The 20213-nt window shown below is 38.1% G+C and overlaps 1 protein-coding gene across 1 annotated transcript in view; it reads right to left on the reverse strand.

Moving 5' to 3' along the window:
• The window catches only part of SEMA3C (semaphorin 3C), a 117036-nt gene that overhangs the window by 59706 nt on the left and 37117 nt on the right, over positions 1-20213 (reverse strand). The gene's annotated exons all lie outside the window — the stretch shown is intronic.

Consider the following 20213-nt stretch of genomic DNA (forward strand, 5'->3'; position numbering starts at 1 on the left):
ATCCTGAAACAAAACAAAAATTCCACTTAGTTTAGAGGTAGCTTTGTGCCAAAATTCGTAGATTGATTCCTTTGTGTGTGCCCTGTACTCACATATTAAAAGCATAAGCAACATAATATGACTATTCATTTAAAGCATAATATAAGAACACCAAGAACAAAGAAGATTTGTTTCATGGTCAGAACAGGGTACTATAAGTCAGAACTCCTGGCCACTTGCTCTCTGACCATGAACAAATTTCTCACTCTCCATTTATTCCCATCTAACCATCTGCTATATGTTTATAATCACACTTACCTGCCTTTCATAATTACTATCAAGTTCAGCTAATGCATATTTGAAATAATAATAAAAAAAAAAAGGAAAGGCATCTTTATTCTAATTCATGTTTCTGCTAACAATTTAAGTTTATTGCATAACATATTTAAATCACCTTACAAATATACATGCTTTGGTGTTTCAGTCTCATATAAAGTAATGCTACTTAATGCACGATTCATTTCAGCTCTGTTAAAGAGACATTATCTCAAATTCTAATGTAATAGAAAGGAAGTCTCTGCAAAGTGAGAATCACGTGATTATGAAAGAGTAAAGAGAGACAGCTTTGAATGGCTTTCAGTCAGAATTTTTTTTACTTGTGGCTTGTTAACTCAATTTGACTTGTTCATGAAGAAAAATGCCAGTTACCTTCTGAACTCTTAGCTTGAACTAAAAATATTTTTAATAAGGTATATCTTTTAAGCTAATGTTTAGAGCTTTCACTACTATGTTTATTTATATCTATATTATTACTAGCTTTTTTTTTATAATTTCACTATAATTGCATTTCACTATATACTTCAACTGTTCATCAGTTATTAAAAACTAAGTCTAATCACTTCTATTAAAGTAATTCTTCAGAGCTGCTTCCTTTCCTTACCTCTATTTACCATTCAGTGTAGGATTACTTCTTGGTTTATTTGCAGTGAATGATTTTAGAAGTGGAATTTCTTGCATCAGAAGCATAGAATAAATATTTTCAGCTTATTTTTACATATTTTTGGCAGTATTATACTCTAAAGCCTAAATATTAACCACTGGAAACACTGTAGCCTAGAGATATCTGTTTCCCTGATTTTTGCTACAGAAGTTATCAAATGTATTCCTTCTTTTGAAAATATTGTTGGACTGAGAATTCTAACACTTTATGCAATTCAGGGTTTTACTGTCACTGACCAGCAGTCTGTTGACCTCATTTTCCACTAGTTTGCTCCCAATTTCCATTTTCAACACCAATAAAATAAACAGGGATCTACTGGAATAAAATATGTTGAAAATGTTAGAAATCAATTCTTAACTCTCCAAGCAAAATCAGCTATCAGAAATTAATTATCTGAATTTAGCAAATTTACCAGATGACTGCAGATGAAATTCCAAAAAATGTTGAAATATCATGGTGAGAAATGACCTAGAAGTACAGACCACTGGACTCTACTACTATTATTATTATTGCTGAACTGGAGAGCAGACAAGAGTTCTTAGATATGTGATTCTCAGCTTTGCAGTATGTGTCAGACTCTCACTCTAGTAGTGTAGCCCCAAGGTGGAACTGAGAAGAGCAGAAGTCACCAGCTTCTCAGAATAATATTTCAGGCATCAGAAGCCTTTCTGTCTTATGCTTATGACTATCACAGACCACCGGGTGCATGTTGGTGGGGCCTAACCATGCATATCAAGGTTGTGAAAGGATTTAGGTAGAGAAACAATTTTGTGTTAGCCAATCCAATTCAAAGACATGCTGTACTGAATATGTCCAGTAGTACAGATTTCAGTTATGACTATTTCTGATTTTGAGCTAAGCTTGATTTTCCTTTAATTAATATCCCAAACATAGGTTATTAATTCCCATCTAGATGTGTTTTTAGATTCAAAAATGTTATGCTGGTTAACTTCCATGTTATCCTTCCCTTCTATACTACACTTTCCTTACCTGAACTGCTGGTGTGTCTCAACTATTGCCATCTTTTTTACAGCTAAATCTAGTACAACAATGCCATTTTACCTTCCAAAAGGATTCACCAATAGCTATTGATTTCATAATAAAGAAAACATTCTGGAGTTTGATGAAACCCTTTCCATTTTGTACTTTGCCCTGTTTCACGTACTTGAACAGTCATGCAGATGTGATATGGTTACAGTCAGACATCTAGTACCTGATCCAAATTACAAGATGCAAAGCCAGCTGACTTATACTTTTCACTGCTTAACAAACAGCCTGTCCTTTTATCAAGCCAAATAAATGCACATTTTTTTTGAAATAAAGAATAGTGACAGACGAAGCTAACACTTTACTGCACACTGATTTCAGTTTGTTCTTTGTAATTTATCTCAACCTTTGTGCAGGTTCCCATATTCCTTTCCCTTCTCCTTCTCCTTCCCCTTCCCCTTACTCCTTCCCTACTTGTCTGTATGTTGAATATAAAATTGCATCAAAATGTTCAACCAGGACAAAAGAAAAATACCCAGACAGAAAGGAGTGTGATTGCCATGACACATTAACTTGCTGAATTTATGACCTTAGAAGGCATACAACACTCGAGGAAAGGAAGGAAGTGAAGACAATAAAATATCTGCAATTTGAATACATTTACATTTATTTCTTGATAACATTAAATGCTATTTAATATCCTGCTGCCGGTCACACACTAGGGAAATGCAAAGCAAAGGTCCTGGAAACTCTACTTATAGAAGCAATCAGAATGAGACTTTCCAAAGAAGCAAAAAAATAATCATGAATAAATGCAAGTTCAGTCTGGCTGTATGCCACTGATATTTACAAGCTGTTCACAAAGAACTTTGTGCAGGTCATATAATCAATACAGCTTCTGTCCTTCATTTCTGCTTTCTTTCCTTCAGCTCTCTAATGAAGCACGTTATAAATAAAATAAATAGATAAAACACTTTTAGCTGGTATGAAATTGTGGGCTACAACTGAGGTGACAGACAGTTCAGGTACAAGTATGAACAATACTATGCTTCAAAATTTGGGTAGCGTTTCTTCTGCAAAATTATAAAATGCAGGTGCTGTAAGACCATTCATTCCTGTGCTCTGGTTCACAAATGATTCATATTCAGCAAAACATCTTCTTAAAATTGCTGACTTCATCTATTCAGTTACAAAATATGATATTTTAAGTAGCTGTTAAAATTATTTATGGCTATTGTATTATTCTAATTAAAATAAACCCTATCAATTATTTTAATAAATAGTGGTAGCATGCTGATGTGTGTCTATAGTGAATACAAAGTGGAATTTGTTGGAACTGTTTCTTTTGATGGAATGATATTGTTACTCAGGAGACAGTACTTGGCTAGATTTAATTGAGCAAAGAAAACTATGTCAATAGCCTTGGGAAAATCCTTCTAATCAGAAAAGAGCAAGCATTTCAACAAGCTTGCCTGTGTACCGAAAAAAGAAAAAAAAAGAAAAAAAATCAAAAACATTAAGTAGAAAAGGCATAAAATAACTTCTGATACCAGTTAAAATAAGAGAACTCAAATAAATACAGTACCACACTGGAATAGACACAGTGTTAAAATATTCCCAGAATCTCATCTATTCATTATATGTCAAGCTAAAAAGCACTTAATTATAATGGGTGTGTATGTCAGAATACAACAGTGTGATAAGGGACAGGTTATTTCTGATTCTATTTCATGCCATGGAAGACAACATTCTTACATCTTTTGTCTGCTGGAGAATTCATTAAGCTGTCACATTTTTTCCTATGTCTGCCCTCTAAAATAATAGTGAGCAGTTCAACAAAGACTTGCCTTTTAGCTGTCCTTCCCCAGGTTTTTCCTACTGTAAAAAAAACAACCCACATTTCTGGCAACAAGGACCTTTTAGATTAATGTAAATTTGACTGCTGACCAACTGCATAACTGTGGGTGCATCATTTTACTTCTCCATTTTTCCTTCTGGCTTTGGTCTCTCATGTCTATTTAGATCATAACCACCTCAAGACAGGGCACAGACAGTTTATGAACTTCTCTGTAGACAGGTAGGGACAACATATTACATAATTTCAGTTTATTGCAATATTAATGCAAAAATTTTTTTTATGGTGGCTAAAAGGAGTTGGCACAAATGCTCTTTTGTGACTAGGTTTTAAATGGTGGCTTAGGTTGACAGATTTTAGGCTCCCAATATTTGTTTCAAACAGTCTAAGAGCAATATTCATTTAGGAAACATTCCTTCAGGTTGCCTCCAGTCTGCTTCAGGAGATGCCAGATAAATACATTATCATTGCTGGTGAATCACTCAGCCACATTAATGACTCAAGCCAAGGCCAAATCCTTTGTGGGAGTTAGGATTACAAACAATACAAGCATCAGCCTTTGGAGCAAATAAACAGGCAAGGAACACACAGAAAAAGTGATATGTAATGACTGCCTTTGAATATTAAGCAAGGCGAGTCAGTGGAAAGTGAAGTTGTGGAAGCACAAACCACCAACCCAAAGTCAGGATTGCCATTATGCAGAAATGCCAGAAAGCATTACAAGAGGAAGAAAGGCAAGTGCATTCTTTCAAAAACTGACAGCTTCATCACCCTTTCCGACTTAGTCAATACTTATTCAATCAAGTGAGGGCTCAGAAAATCCATTTTAAGATTACTTGGTTATCTGAAGGTAGGAATATAGTTTGCACTACTTTTTGTTTTTTGGTTAATACATTCTTATCCCAAGAAGACATGCATTTTCCCATACAGAGATAGGGTAGTCTTCAGGAAGTCATACAGTCTGTTGCAGGCATTTGCCTTGGAAGTACTAAAAGCTCCTTATACTCTAACAAAGAAAAATGAGTTAAACAGAGGAGGGGGTAGCTTTGATTCTCTGAAGGGAGCTTTGGAGGAACTTGACTTAATGAGTTGGAAAAGGGTCTAAAAAGTTGAGGCTCTAACTCTAATTTACTAATAGTTCTCAGTTTACTTGATCTGCATAAGGCCACACATCACAGTTTTAATTTCTCCTTAGATATCAGAGCTGCCGGAAAGCATAAAAGATCAAGGGCAATTTTTAAAACCCTGGTTCCCACAGATCAGTGTTTTGTTGCTGTTGTTGTTGTTTTCCCTTTTATGTCAAAATACTGCAGTTTATTTTAATTCATACAACTTGACCTGTTACAAACTTGTAGGAGTCATTAGCGACAAGATAGCAACAAATTGTAGCCTTAATTAGGGTTAGTGTAGTCTTAATTAATAAATTTCCACCTTCCTTTTATGTCCTTGCAATGTGACTATACATATTCACAGCTGAACTGTACAATGTAGAAATTTGCACATTCTTGCTCCTATTGTAATCAACAGAACTCACAAGAGTGCACCAAGACTAGTGGCTGTATTTCCAGCAGGACAAGGTTATAAGGTAAAAAGAAAATAGGAACTTTTAAGATTTCAGACAGGATATAAGAAGAAAATAAAGGCAGATTTTTATCTGCTACAGTTGTAATATAGTCTTCACTAGGGTATTTAAGCACTTACAATTTAACTTAAAATATAAAAAAATACTCAGAAATGCAAGTTAAGCATGTTTACCTGCTCTGTTGAACCAGCCTTTAATTTCAGGTATAACAGGAAAGAGGAGAATGACAATCACACAAAGAGAAAATAAAAACAAAAGCAAACTCGAGGAAATGAAAATACTGAGTTAGTTATTACTAAATGAGAATAGTGATGTCAGTGATTTAAAATGCATATCAATGTCTTATGGAAAGATAGGAAGATAAAGTTTAGCTGGATATTGTAAATACACACTGGGCTGTCACAATTATTTACTGTCCCAGCAGAGGAAACAGCAAGAATTAAGAGTTGTGGAAGAAAATGAAAGTACAAAAAGAAGAGAGGACAATACCATTTTAGAAATAAGATTTACCAACACAGATGAAAATTGGTTTTCATACTGTTTTCCTCTATGCAAACCTGCTTGCAGGCATTTAAAGAGAGACATTTTTAAGATTCCTTCTGAATTAAGGATATGCTTAAGGATGGTGGAAGGATACTCTCCAAATATTCCAAATGCTAATATATGTATCTGATATTTTATTTTGTTTGACAGTGATAATTTAAGTGAAGTACAAAGCAAAACTGCAGCTCTATACAAGAAGCTGGATTGAAATATAAGGCAATCTCTGTCTAAATAGCAGAACCTTTTTACATCAAAGAAATCAGAAACATAAAGAGGAAAAAATGACCTCTCAAAATTCATCCAAGATCACAACTGGGAGATGTGCTAACTGCCAAGACCACTACGGTGTCCCAGGAGATCAAGGCTATCACCTTTCTCTAAGCAAAGAGAAATCATTTGGGAAGTAGTTGTCCCTAAGGAGGATGCATGCTGCAGAGCCAGGATACCTTCTCAGAGCCCCAGTAAAAGTCTCTGAAGCACTTCCAGTGTCCTTGAAGGAACTAAGTACTCTGGATACATACTTCCATGGGCAGCAAGCTAACAGCATGTGCTTCAGGAGAAAAATGTGGAAAATCCATCTTTAAACATCCATTAATTGCTTAACTAAAAATGGAAACACAATGAGAATTTATATTTTGTTTATGGGTTAAAATCATGATATCGATAGTTTAGTCCAAAGAAGTTCAAATTTTACTGTCTGGTAAGGATAGGTTTGCTATATGAGGGCTGCCCTTCTGTTATGTTGGCTCACATCAGAGGTGGATGTTGGTGAGATAATAGTAGAGGTTGAACCTTTGCAAAAATATTCTGTTCCATTTTTTTTTGCCATGAGACAGATGGCAGCAGAGGGGCAGTCTGATGAGAGGGGAGGGGAGGGGAGGGGAGGGGAGGGGAGGGGAGGGGAGGGGAGGGGAGGGGAGGGGAGGGGAGGGGAGGGGAGGGGAGGGGAGGGGAGGGGAGGGGAGAGGAGAGGAGAGGAGAGGAGAGGAGAGGAGAGGAGAGGAGAGGAGAGGAGAGGAGAGGAGAGGAGAGGAGAGGAGAGGAGAGGAGAGGAGAGGCGAGGCGAGGCGAGGCGAGGCGAGGCGAGGCGAGGCGAGGCGAGGCGAGGCGAGGAGAGGAGAGGCGAGGAGAGGCGAGGAGAGGAGAGGAGAGGAGAGGAGAGGAGAGGAGAGGAGAGGAGAGGAGAGGAGAGGAGAGGAGAGGAGAGGAGAGGAGAGGAGAGGAGAGGAGAGGAGAGGAGAGGAGAGGAGAGGAGAGGAGAGGAGAGGAGAGGAGAGGAGAGGAGAGGAGAGGAGAGGAGAGGAGAGGAGAGGAGAGGAGAGGAGAGGAGAGGAGAGGAGAGGAGAGGAGAGGAGAGGAGAGGAGAGGAGAGGAGGACTTTCATGTTGTAAAATTAAAAAAAAAAAACAGACACACAGACATTCTAGAATCAAACAAGCATGCAATCTAGCAATGCAATTTTCAGCACTCAACAGCCTTTAAGCACAGTATGTGACATGGCAAAGTTTTGCTACTTCAGAACCTTGTAACTGAAATCTATTCCTGCTTTCTGCCGCATACAAGGCCACTGATCACTGTTTGGTTTTCTGATTTGTCTTATCTGACATTTCTTACTCTTGCTATGCTTAATATGCATGCACTGAATGTATACAAAGCACTTTGCTATCTGTTTCCTATTAGTAGCGGATTTATGTCATTGTATTAGAATGCTATTGCAATGAATAAACTCATCACCACCCTGAAAACAAAAACAACATGAAGAATAGGAAGAAATGGAAAAGAAAAATCGGATACACATCCAGAGATAAAAAAGTTTTAAAGTTCCTAAAAAATACATATTTTGGCCATGTATGTACGTCTTGGCTAGTCAAATGTCCCAAACAAAAAATGTGAGGGCTTTGGCCCAAAAAAGTAGAAAAATTGACATTTTCATCACTGAAGTGCTTCAAAGAAAATTCAGAGATTGAAGAATGAATGTTTGCCCCTGCAAGATCAGGAGCAAGCAGCAGGACACAGTGGTCTCCAGTTAACCCTGCCATTCTCTTTCATGACATCAAAATAGGGTACAAAAGTTTCATTACCCTTTATAAATATCACTGACTTGAGGAATATTACACAAGTCAAAAGTTCAGAGAATGCTTTTTCTTTTTTTTTTCTTAACAAACAAACACGTGGCAGAAAATGAGTGTTCAGAGAAATCTGAATAGAGAGACATAAAGTATCTCATGGTAACCATTGAGTTACACCAATAGGAAAGAGCAGAAGCAGAACAAAATCTAATTCAAGACCAATGCTTCTAGAGGAGATCAGGAGTTGAAGACTTAGGGAAACAATGCTTCTGGTACAGCAAACATCATAAAGCAGCCATGGAAAATATCTGTCTCCTAGCAAGAATAGAATATGACTCAATCTCTGTGAAATAAAACAATAAAACCTCTTTTATCCCTCCAAAATGAGGCCACTCTACTGAGAATCAAAGAAATTAAACAATTTATTCCTTGAAATCTTACTATGGATATTGGTTCCCACTATTCTTTTATGGTTCACCTGAAAGAACAGCTGGATATTTCAGCTCTGGAAGAAGGGCTGAAGTATCACAGGACTTGTGGCAGTAGCTCCTGTTTCTTCAGAACAGCAGTAGCTGGATGTTTCCTGATGTTCTATAACTTTTAGAGTTATTCCTCTGACACAAACTGAAACATGATTTCAAACAAAGATAGGAAATTAGCAATGCTAATTCTCCCACAGGACTTGGTCCAAGCTCATTAGACCTCCCAAGTTTTTGTTAACACACCAGGCTCCCCATGCAGGGTCATGTGAATGGTTCTATCTCCACACCAGAGCATTTGCAAAGGGTATGCTGGGTGTGCTGGTGAGAATCTGAAGCCAAGGATTTCTGCAAGGGAGCATTCTTTCCAGAAAGTGCTCTTGAGCTCTTCCTGCTGTGAAGACCATGGTCTCTGCTCTGTGAGCTCATTTCCCAGTGCACCAGGACAGTCAGCTGGGTTTGGCATGCACTGCTCAGAGGCAGCAGAGTCTTAACTGAAAGTGGGCTGAAAGTGAAGGTGATCATGTGAGTGAGCCTTCTGTATAAAGCACATGACTTATTTGGTATAGTGTTATAGACAATAGAAAACCTTATTAAAAAGATTAATGAAGTGAAATAGAACCATGACCAGGAGTAAGTCTGAGAAAGGAAGGAGTGCAAATGAAATTGCAGAATCATAGGGTCATAGAGTCATTTGAGTTGGAAGGGACCCTTAAAGATCACCTAGTCCAACTCCCTTGCAATGAACAGAGACATTTGCAGCTAGATCAGGGGGTCAGAGCCCTGTCCATCCTGACCTTTAATGACACCAAGAACAGAGCATCCACCACATTCTGGGCAACCTGTCCCAGTGCCTCATCACCCTGACTGTAAAAAAATATCTTTCTTATATCAAACCAAAATCTCCTCTCATTTAGTTTGAAACTATTTCCCCTTGACTCATCACAGCAGACCCAGCTAAAGCATCTGTCTCCTTTCTTACAGCTCCCCCCTATAGATACTGAAAGACCGCTCTCAGATCTCCTCAGAGCATTCTTTTCTCCAGGCTGAGCAGCCTCACCTCTCTCAGCCTGTTCTTGCAGGGGAGGTGTTCCATGTCTTGGATCATTTTTGTGGCCCTCCTCTGGATGCACTCGAACGGGTCCACATCTCACTGCACTGAAAACTCCACAACTGGACATAGTACTTCTGGTGAAGTATCGCTTGTGCAGAGTAGAGGGGTGGGATCACCTCCCTTGTTTTGTTGGCCATATTTGATGAGAACATGAAAGCTGGAAGTTCAGCTTGGTGTTTTCATCAGTAGCAAACCAAATCTTGATTTCACTGAGGCTTTCCCCATCCATATAATAACTGACTGAGCTGTAAAAATGGGCTACATAATAATGAGGTTTTTGATAATGTTTCCCAGCACAAATATTTCACAGTAGCTTCATTTGTTGCCTAACGCTGCATAGGGAAATCATAAATGCTAGTTGGGAATATGTAAGTCTTTAGGGTCTCATAATGTATTTGTTTCTATTACAGCTAGGATTAAGCTGTAGGATTAAGAGTCAGTCCTGCAGGCTAAGTAATAACAGGTTTAATTAATGTGTTAAAGCCATATAAAGTATTCAGCTGTCTAAGTACAACAATTCTATTCACCCACGCTGACTGAATAGCAGTAATTGCCTAACAGCAAATCTAGCTGTGACACAATGCAAGCATTCAAATAGCAAAAGAAGGTGTAGTAATTAGTAAAAATGGTAAAACTAATAAAGCAAGTGTTCATAGAACAAAAATGTAATAGAAACTATATTAAAATAATAAACTGTACTTGTATTTATACTTGGTAAATAAAAGTTTTGTCTTTCATAACGGTTTCTTTCTCCCTCCAGAAAAGCATATAGTCTCACAGCTGGCATCCAGGAAGAGCTCTAATCCTGTTCTCTACACGTGTCCAGTGAAACATCAATGGAATTGACTTTATGTTATTTTTGGAAGTTTTCATCTTGAGTAGGAAGGGACAAGACTAAACTCCAGTTCTGTGACCAGATCAGATGCTTTGGCATGAAACAGCATCTTTCTTTTGGATATCACTAATAAGGAGTATGGAATATGCATTATTCGTATGGATAGTATTCATTTATTTTCAATACATTCCATGAAGAAATTTGGTGGAAGGGAAAAATTGAACTATTTTTTTCCAAATAAACATGTTAACGCTCTCCACCTTATATATCAAGTATTGTATTTTAAAAAATTAGGTCATGCTCACAAAACATGTTGTTGTTGTTTTTTAAATAGAAACTACCAGTTATGAATGCAGTGAGTAACGAGACTGTAACAAGCAGTAACACAGACCAAAGATCCCAGACTTCTTAAAAAAATTTAATTGCATCTTAGCATATGGCCTGGAGAAGAATGATCATAGCACACAGAACACATCACTCAAGCAGCTCCAGGTTGAAAGGTAATAGCTGTTTCACACCACAGAGCAAACAACATTTAAAGTCAGGGATGAGTATAAAAGTGAATACCAAACAAAAATTCAAGTGGTTCATCAAGCACTGTAGTCAATAGGTTTAGGTTTTATACTCCTATATGTGGGCTCAAAAGCTATGTCTGAAACTTCAAAATCTGCTAACCTGACCACTATTTAACTTTTCACCTAAAAAAACAACACCTTTCACAACATAAAGCAATCAAACTCTATTTTGTCTGTATTGCTGTAGGAGAGGTCGTTCCCTGAATCACCAAACTGTAGCATCAGCTGGGTGTGCCCGTGTGCAGATCCAGCTCCAATTAACTATGCAGCACCAAGAGCTGGCAGGATCCTTCTACAAACCAGAGCAGCTGCAAAACCTAGGTGGAGTGGTGTCTCAAGCTGTCTGTAATGAACACTAACTTGCTAAGTGTGGAAAAATACACCAAGAAATATTTACCGTTGAAAATATAACAAAGCTATGTTTTGATATTGATGGCTGACTTACACGATTTTTGAATATCTACTTGGGAACTTGTCAGTAATACTGGTTCATAGCTCTGGTTATCCTCTACATATTCAGATCCAGATAGGTAAAGATATCCAGGTATAAAAAGTTGGAAAATATTGGCTTGTGCTCTCATCAGTAATTGTCAAGGCTGAAAATAAGCATCACGGAGATTAGTCTTTGTGATGGTAAAATGCTCACGAAAACATGTATGCTATAAATAAGCACAATGAGCTTCTAAAAAGCATATGAAAAGGAAAATTCTTTCCACATCAATGTATCAATTCTAGTATGCTAATGCTTTTGATGCTTAGAAATTTTCTTCTGACTGGCCTTGTGAGAGATCAATTGGCTGTGTAGCAGTCAGGGTAAAGTATTTATCTGTATGCTAACAGTGCAAAAATAATCAACAGAAACAACTGCAGGTAGAAGAGTCTTGAATGCTGTAACCTATTCACTTGGACACAGCCTTCTATTTTATCAGCATAATCTGTAATCATTAAAAAATATCTCATGCTCTTCAGGCTCCAAAGAAAAGTGAAATCCTCAGAAAGTCAGAGCCCTGGCTATTTGGAAAAGATTTTTTTGGTACTTTGATACTGTATTCTAAGAAAGCAAAGCCCTACTGAAAAATGTCATGCCTTTGAAAACCCTCTTTAACTATCCTATGGAAACAATGACAGCATGGACACAGCATATTTGTTCTTATTCACTTCTCCTTTGTAAATGAAAATTCGACCAAAAATGTAAATGTCCATAGCTATTAAGCACTGAGAATCTATGATAATCTTGGAAGTATGTTTACTTTTTTTCCATGTTAGGGGGGAAAGAAAAAAAAAAGCAAACAAATAAACTCCAAAAAGATGCTAAGAAATCTATTGCATTTTGTATTTTGTACGCTCGACTGCATTGAAAATGTTCTTTATTCTGTATTTATGTGAGGAATTTCTTTAAATTTTAACCAACACTGAGGAATACTGAATGATATAATGGCCTTGTGAGTTTACTCTGTCGTGCACATACGAATGACCCAGGCTGTGCTGCCTGGTGTTATAATCAAATATAATATCCCCCACTGAAAGACAGAATCTAATCATCACCTGCCAATTCTCACTGATAGTCACAATACTTGCTAATTAGCTATACAGAAAAGGTCAAGGAAGGAGACACCGGAAATGAGATTCCTGTGGTGAAGTCCTACGTACAACTCAGTTTGACCAAAACAACTTACATCTGGACAAAATTAGCACTCATACTCCAGATTCTTTGAACTCAGAGATAGTGGCCAAAGTGGCTTGGAAGCAAATACTTATATGTATATATAAAACACACACACACACGACTCAAAAAGACTTCCAACCAAGCTTATTTTGGACTGGTCAACAAGACATATTAGAATCTGTGTCACATCTGTCAATATTCTACTTAGTATTTCAAACTTGTGGAAAAGAAAGGAAAAGGACACTCATCTTTGAGGGCACATTAAATGATGAAGATTACAGAGCTCATGGATGTAAAACACATAGCTAAGGCTTGTAATGCACAATATAAGAGTCTAAAAATGTAAAGAATCTCATTGTACCAGCCAGGTTAAACACTGAAATTCCAACATGGAAAAATATTCTGTTATTATTCTTCAGAGCTTGGAGTTCTTTTAACTCCTTTTTCCCCATTCTGACTCGTACATTGCATAAACTGATAACAAGAAAAAATATTATATATATCCTCAAAGTAGTTTTCCACCATTTCCACTAATATTCTCTCTCTCTAATACTGATTGTATATATTTTTTTCTGTTTGACTATAAATTTTTGCCTATAAATTTAATTAAATTCTAAATATAAAAGACTGTGTGTCAGTATCAGTGGCATAAAGCCAGAACAATGTAATGTTACTGTAAAAACTGGCACAGTTTCATAGTAACTCTGTATAGTTTCTTCAGTTAAAAATGAAGCTTGGCTAGCAGCAAAAGACTTACTGTTAAAAAGCTTGAACACATTTGTCACTCTCCATAAAAGATTGCAGAGGAAGGACATATGTGACATGTGCTCAGATGTCTTGTTTCCGTACTCTTTCCTCAAAATATTCTTGCAAAATATGCCACCAACAGCATGATGCCAAAGTGCCTTAAGGGTCACACTGGGCTTGCTTCACAGGACTACAATGATTATATCATGGTGGCGCTGACATGCAGCCATGTCCAAACAGCTGCTAAAGAGACAGGATACCATCTGTCAGGAAAACCATGCCCAGCTGCTGTCTAATCTGAAGATTACATTGCTGACATGATGCAGATGGCACGAAAAGCTTCATTACCAGGTTAGTTAACCAAAAAATCCAGTGTTACAATTAGCAGTGTCCTTCCTACAGATACAACATCGAGGCTTGAGGAAAATGGCATGCACCTCATGACACAGCAGAAGGCAGTACAATCCACCATACAGAAGATGAAAGCTAACAAAGCGCTAAAAAATCCTTTGCTGTGTGGCTGCTAGCACTCTCTGCCAGGATAATTTGTTCTTCTAAACAAATCAGGTCTGGGCTTTAAACTGTATCCTCCTCTCACCCCCCTATTATGTGGGAGTGTATCCTAGAACTCTGAGCAAGGAAACCAGACAGCCCTCAGCCAGCACCTCTTCCTTTGGCCTATGGAGAAAAGTTAACTCAGAATTTGGACAGATCTTCTACAGAATGTAACCCCCATAGCTTCATCACTTAGGTGAGCAAGAAAATTATTTTTGTTTTCTGGAACATCGGCTTTCTACCTCTTTATTGTTGAACCAGATTTGAATTTCTTCATCACTGCCTATTAAGGAAACTGATAATACTTTCAAGGACTTCAAAGAGCACAGTTAGCTGACACTAACAAGCCCATTGCTTTTCCTTCTGCTGTTTCCAAGAAGAAAAAAAAAAATTATCTGTAAGAAAAAAGATTGTGAAGTATCCCTTTAAATGTGTTTATGGCCTTACACTGCTATGATCTTTTTTTCTTTGAGATTAAAATTGCATGTTTGTTGATTAGAAAAAAAATTATACAGATTTCATTGCTGTAACATGAAAAGTATGAGTGGAATTTTCCATTTAAGATGTTTAGCAGTACAACTCACTTATGGTAAGATTTGTTCTGTCGCCATAAGTGCTTCTTGGAACCCCACCCTCTATTAACATTTAAGAAAAAAGAATGTCATTTCATAATACAGGCATACTGGATAATGTATGTCACAAAACGGTATGTTTTGTGGTCACTGCCAAAGTTCATAAAGGAGAAAAAACAAACAAAAAAAAAACAACCAGGAAGAATGAAAAAAATACTGATAGAAGCATTGCTGAATGCTAAAAAGGAGCTTTGTTTTAATTATGTAGTTAGTTTACAATTAGCCAATGCAGTAATTCCATTTAAGGTTACAAAATGAGGATGCAGAACTCATAAAGAACAGTGCAGCTAGTAAAGAAGCCAGATGAGTAACGTGTCCTTTTTATGCTTTTTCTTTCTCTAAAGCAGAGTTTTTAAGTAACAAGGTATGCAACAAAACATCAAAGAGTTACAGTTCAATTAGTCCTTCTTAGAATGCCCTCTCTAAATGCTATTTTTGGTAGAATTATATGAAATTCTAATTAAGTAAAATGCAAACTCTCTCCTTGGATGCACTGTGCCTAGCTTTAAACTTGTACATGTACCCAGTGTCTTGCCTGATGAGTGTGCTCAGCAAATCTAAGGTTTAGGAGCTGTAATTCCCTTTAGATGTCTTTGTAAACTGCAACAAGATACAACTTAGGATGAAAGTAAATAACAGAAATTTAAGTCCTGATTATGAACTCCCAGTGTACTTAATTGATCCAGACTTTAAATTGTTGTATCCTACCCAGTTAAGGTGACTCAGACTTTGAGTCCTGGCACACAGAATAAGAAATGCTGTTATTGTTCTGCCTTTAACAGTTATAGTCACCATAATATCTGGTATATTTGTGTCTTTATTCTCATAATGATGTACCAGTGCTGCTCCTGTGATGGAAAATTACAGGTAGAGGACTATGGTACTTGCTCAAAAAGCAGTGGGGAAGTGAACTGTCATCTGCAGGAGGCAATACAACTGCTTGGTAAGCCTTCTGCCTTCAGAACTGAAGAAATATAATTGTACTTTGTTAGTAATTAAAACCTAGATTAGGGTATGCAACACATTGAGAGAAACAGAGAAAGTACTGTATCATGCTGATTTGTGTGTCAGAGGAATAACATAGGCTCTCTTGAACTTGAACAATTAGGGTGACTTCTCAGTCCTACAGTTTACCTAGCTGATAAGTCCTCTGCCATTCTTTTGATGCTACAAACATTACTAAAATGTTAAATATTGCTGTTGCTACCATCTAAATGTCAGCAAAACAGGTCTGAATATCTTACAAACAACCAAATTCTTTACATACTTCAGTAGTGTAGCCTGGAGAAATTCCATTAAATATAATGGCTTGGCTCAATCATCTTTCTAGAAACTGGAGAATTTTCAGAATCTTAGGGGAAAAAATATTTTATGTTTTCCAAAACACTGTTTTCCTTTTAAGGGCAACTATGAAATCATAAAAACAAATAGTAAAGCTTCCACTATGTTTTTCACAAAATCTGGAAGCATTGTTTCATTCAATATTAAATGCATGTGTCAGTGTTCCTCTCAGTGAAAGTCCTCCTTTCTTTTCCTGTGCTGCTGTACTACCAGCAAAATCGAACGAGTGAGAAACCACACTGCCTGCACACCATGCGCTCAGAGTCCAGACAGCATCGTTTGCTGTCTCTGTAACATCCTAAACAGTGAAATGCTGCCAGTAACCATTCTTTTCCTCTCCTCTCCTCTCCTCTCCTCTCCTCTCCTCTCCTCTCCTCTCCTCTCCTCTCCTCTCCTCTCCTCTCCTCTCCTCTCCTCTCCTCTCCTCTCCTCTCCTCTCCTCTCCTCTCCTCTCCTCTCCTCTCCTCTCCTCTCCTCTCCTCTCCTCTCCCTCCCTCCCCTCCCCTCACCCTCCCTCCCCTCCCCTCCCCTCCCCTCCCCTCCCCTCCCTCCCCTCCCCTCCCCTCCCTCCCCTCCCCTCCCCTCCCCTCCCCTCCCCTCCCCTCCCCTCCCCTCCCTCCCCTCGCCTCCCCTCCCCTCCCCTCCCCTCCCCTCCCCTCCCCTCCCCTCCCCTCCCCTCCCCTCCCCTCCCCTCCCCTCCCCTCCCCTCCCCTCCCCTCCCCTCCCCTCCCCTCCCCTCCCCTCCCTCCCCTCCCCTCCCCTCCCCTCCCTCCCCTCCCTCCCTCCTCCCCTCCCCTCCCCTCCCCTCCCCTCCCCTCCCCTCCCCTCCCCTCCCCTCCCCTCCCCTCTTCTCTCCTCTCCTCCTCTCCCTTTTTTCTTCTTTTTTCTCTTTCTTCTCTTTCTCTTCTCTCTTTTCTCTTTTTTTTTTTTCCCTCTGCATTTTATAAAGAGGCAGCAGCTCCAAGAACAACTCTCTGGCAGGGTGCTGTATATGCTGACTTGGAAACTCAGATCTGATTGTAATGCAAACCAGCAGGCTGTGAAGAAAACCATAGTTTCTCAAGTGCAGCAAGCATTTCTCCCTCACCAGTAGTCCACAGAGACACTGTGTCATTAAAGATTTTATTGTCCCAGCAGATGGGGGTTATGTACCTTACAGACACTAGCATTTTCAATTACAATCCAAACACAACACATCTTTAAAGTGTAAATTTTCTGTAAAATGGTCTGAAAAGCATTCTGTACAGTTACAGAACTTTATCAAGATACTTAGGGAGCAGAAGGACCAGTATGACAGACCAGAAGCACATTTACAGTCATAGTTATATCTGATGAAAATTTCCTCCTATAGTTTCAAACAGAACAATTACGTATTGAAGTGCTGAAGCCATATTTGGTTCAAATTCACTGTAATTAAAACAGTTACGAATCCTTAAGATCACTGCTGCCACCCATTACATCAGCTTCAAATCCCTGCACAACCTGAAGATCAGCTCTGTGTCACTGGGTACCTGCTGTGCTACCTCCTTACAAACTCTGCATTCTTGCTGAGTTGTTTACTCTTCCAAAAAGATTATGTTTGTTGATATTCTAAATATTATGTAGATAGACTTTTCTACATACGACTGCACTTTAAAGTCAACAAGATAGAAATCTCATATCCTATGAACACAGTGCGTAGTATGTCATGTTTTGATACTTGTGCTATTTTTAAATGCAAGACCTGTACCTGTTTTGGTGCAACAGCCCTTCTGATGTTACTTAGAAGGGTTTAATTATTGGAGAAGAACCTGGGTGTTTTCCCGAAGCACAGGAAAAGACTGAGATATTAAAAATGATGCTGCTTAAGTAGCTGAACACGTTCCATATGGAAGCCCTGGGCTCCAATCACTCCCTTTTCCTCCATATGGGTAACTTCAAGACTAAAAGCCACATTCAGAATTGCAAACCTAGTTTAGAGTTTCCCCACATTTCAGTGCTTTTTAGAGGTGTTCTCAATTCTGGGTTCTGGGGACTTGTCATTGTCTAAGGAACTGAACTGTACATAACACACAAAACATTATCTGAACTAAGGCTGTTGAGGTAGCTATGGTAGTTCAGGACAGACAAATAAATGTTTCCCCTAGGTCTCTAATATTTTAATCATGGAAATATTAAGTGATTTTACAGCTGGAATCCCAACAGAAAGACACTGTATACATTTAGCATATTAAGTACTCGTCATTCCTTGTGGGCGTAACTGATAAGAAATGCTAACAGGCAAGTAGATTTGGCATATGTGTGAGGGAAAGGCTGACCTTCACAAAACGTTACTGATGGAAAAAAAGCTGATGCATTTACAGTCTACACTGGGGATACAGATCCGGCAGCCACTCTACATCATTAATGTTTTAACCAGAATCAACATTTACCTTTCATTTCAACTAGCCAAACCCACTTCATTATTATTAGCTTTTTTTTCTGTCCTTCTTTATTCCTTATCAGCATAACAAATCACATCAATCCAGCCTGACAAATGCATCCAGCTTCCCATTCTCCCATGCTCACCCTAGAAGTGATACCATGGAGGGGTCAGGCCAAATAAAACGTTAACACTGAATCTCAAATAAAAAATAAAACCCTTCTGCAAACTGCCAAAAATACAATTTCTGTCCTCAGCCAGAATCTCTCACACCTACCCTGTTCTTTCCTGAAAAAAGTTGTTCAGGAGTGATGGTGGCTCATGTTGTCTTGTTCTTTTAAAATCCTATAGCATCATCAATTGTTAACTCACTCCTCTGCCTCTCTGTGGTGAAATCACTAACTCAGATAAATGCTGGACTAAAAAGTTACATACAGGCACAGTAACACTTCCTTCCAAACAAATGTTATTTGTATGTATGAAAATTAAGTTGGCTAAACGTGACTTTTATCTTTTTATCTTTAAAGTGCTTATCTTTAAAACGAGGCAGATTCATGCTGGCTCAACCTAGGTGCTCTTCTCAGAGACAAAGAATCCATATTCAAGCACTTGATAAACGTGAGCCTTTTCAAGGCAAATTCCAGGAAAAAAGTGATGTACTTTTGTTGTCTATCCATAAATTTCATGCAAATGTGTAATACAGTTTCACAAATAGTAAATATTAGAGATATAGCTTATTCCAGAAAATTGTTGCATAATATCATTACGTACTGTTATCAGTGACTTCTTGTAGAAGTGAGTGCCTTTGAGATTATACTAAAATGCCACTGAAGATGTTATAATCCTAAAGAATTATTTTTCTGGATTATGTTGTTTATAACCTTTTTGCTTGAAAAAGGTAAAAACTTGCTTTAATATGTATAAGCCTGCACTGTCAGAACAAGAGTTTTTGGCGTAGCTCTAGCCAAATCACTTTCCATAACCACATTTTAAAGTTGATAAGGATAAACAGCACAAAATCATATTATTTCTATTTGCTTTTCTCAGACTGAAAATGTGACATGTATGTCACGGTCATGTTTTATGATTTTTGATTGGTATTCTGCATCATAACATCATGTAAAGCACTCGGAGTTAAAGAGCTAATGCTGTAGTTCCGTGGATTGGCGATTGTTCCAGACTTTTGGTCTCAGAAGAGAAAAAATGAACTAAAGCTCCCAGAAGACTTCATTGTTCTGTTTACGTTTTCTGTTCAGAGGGAAAGATAAAACTGAGTGGGAACCATGAGACCGTCTCTTTGCTCTCTGTGCTCCCTGAACATCACCTACAGCATTAAAGTAAGGACTTTGGTTTCAGACACTCATTTTATTTGATTTATTAGCTTCAATTCCAACCATATGGCATTACATTGCATTATCTTGCATTATTATATTATATTTAATAAATTAATTTTTTCCGTTAGCTCACTGCCACTGTTTTCTGCATCAAGGCCCATTTCTCTGCCTTTTCCCTTCCCCCATTCCATGTGTTTCTTAATCCCCTGTCACAGAACTTGGCTGAACCAGGCCGAACCGTGACACAGATTTTCTTAATTTATTGTACACAGCACAGAAGAACTTACTTACTACTAAATAAATAGTCTACTTGTTTACTGAATTCTGAAAATACATCAGGATTGAAAAAACTGTCAGTTTTTTTAATTTTAGGAAGGATTGTGGAATTCGAAGTATTTCATGAACTTCACCTTAAGGTGCAAGATTTCTATTCCTTTCTTTAGCACGTAGGTTTTAACCTTTTAGCAGCTAGTCTTTAAATGTGCTGCCCTCTCCTATCTCGTGTCACTGCATATTTCA

This window comes from Cyrtonyx montezumae, unplaced genomic scaffold, assembly GCF_038088225.1.
Source record: "Cyrtonyx montezumae isolate F1298 unplaced genomic scaffold, pur_monq_1.0 scaffold_3, whole genome shotgun sequence".
Lineage (NCBI taxonomy): Eukaryota > Metazoa > Chordata > Aves > Galliformes > Odontophoridae > Cyrtonyx > Cyrtonyx montezumae.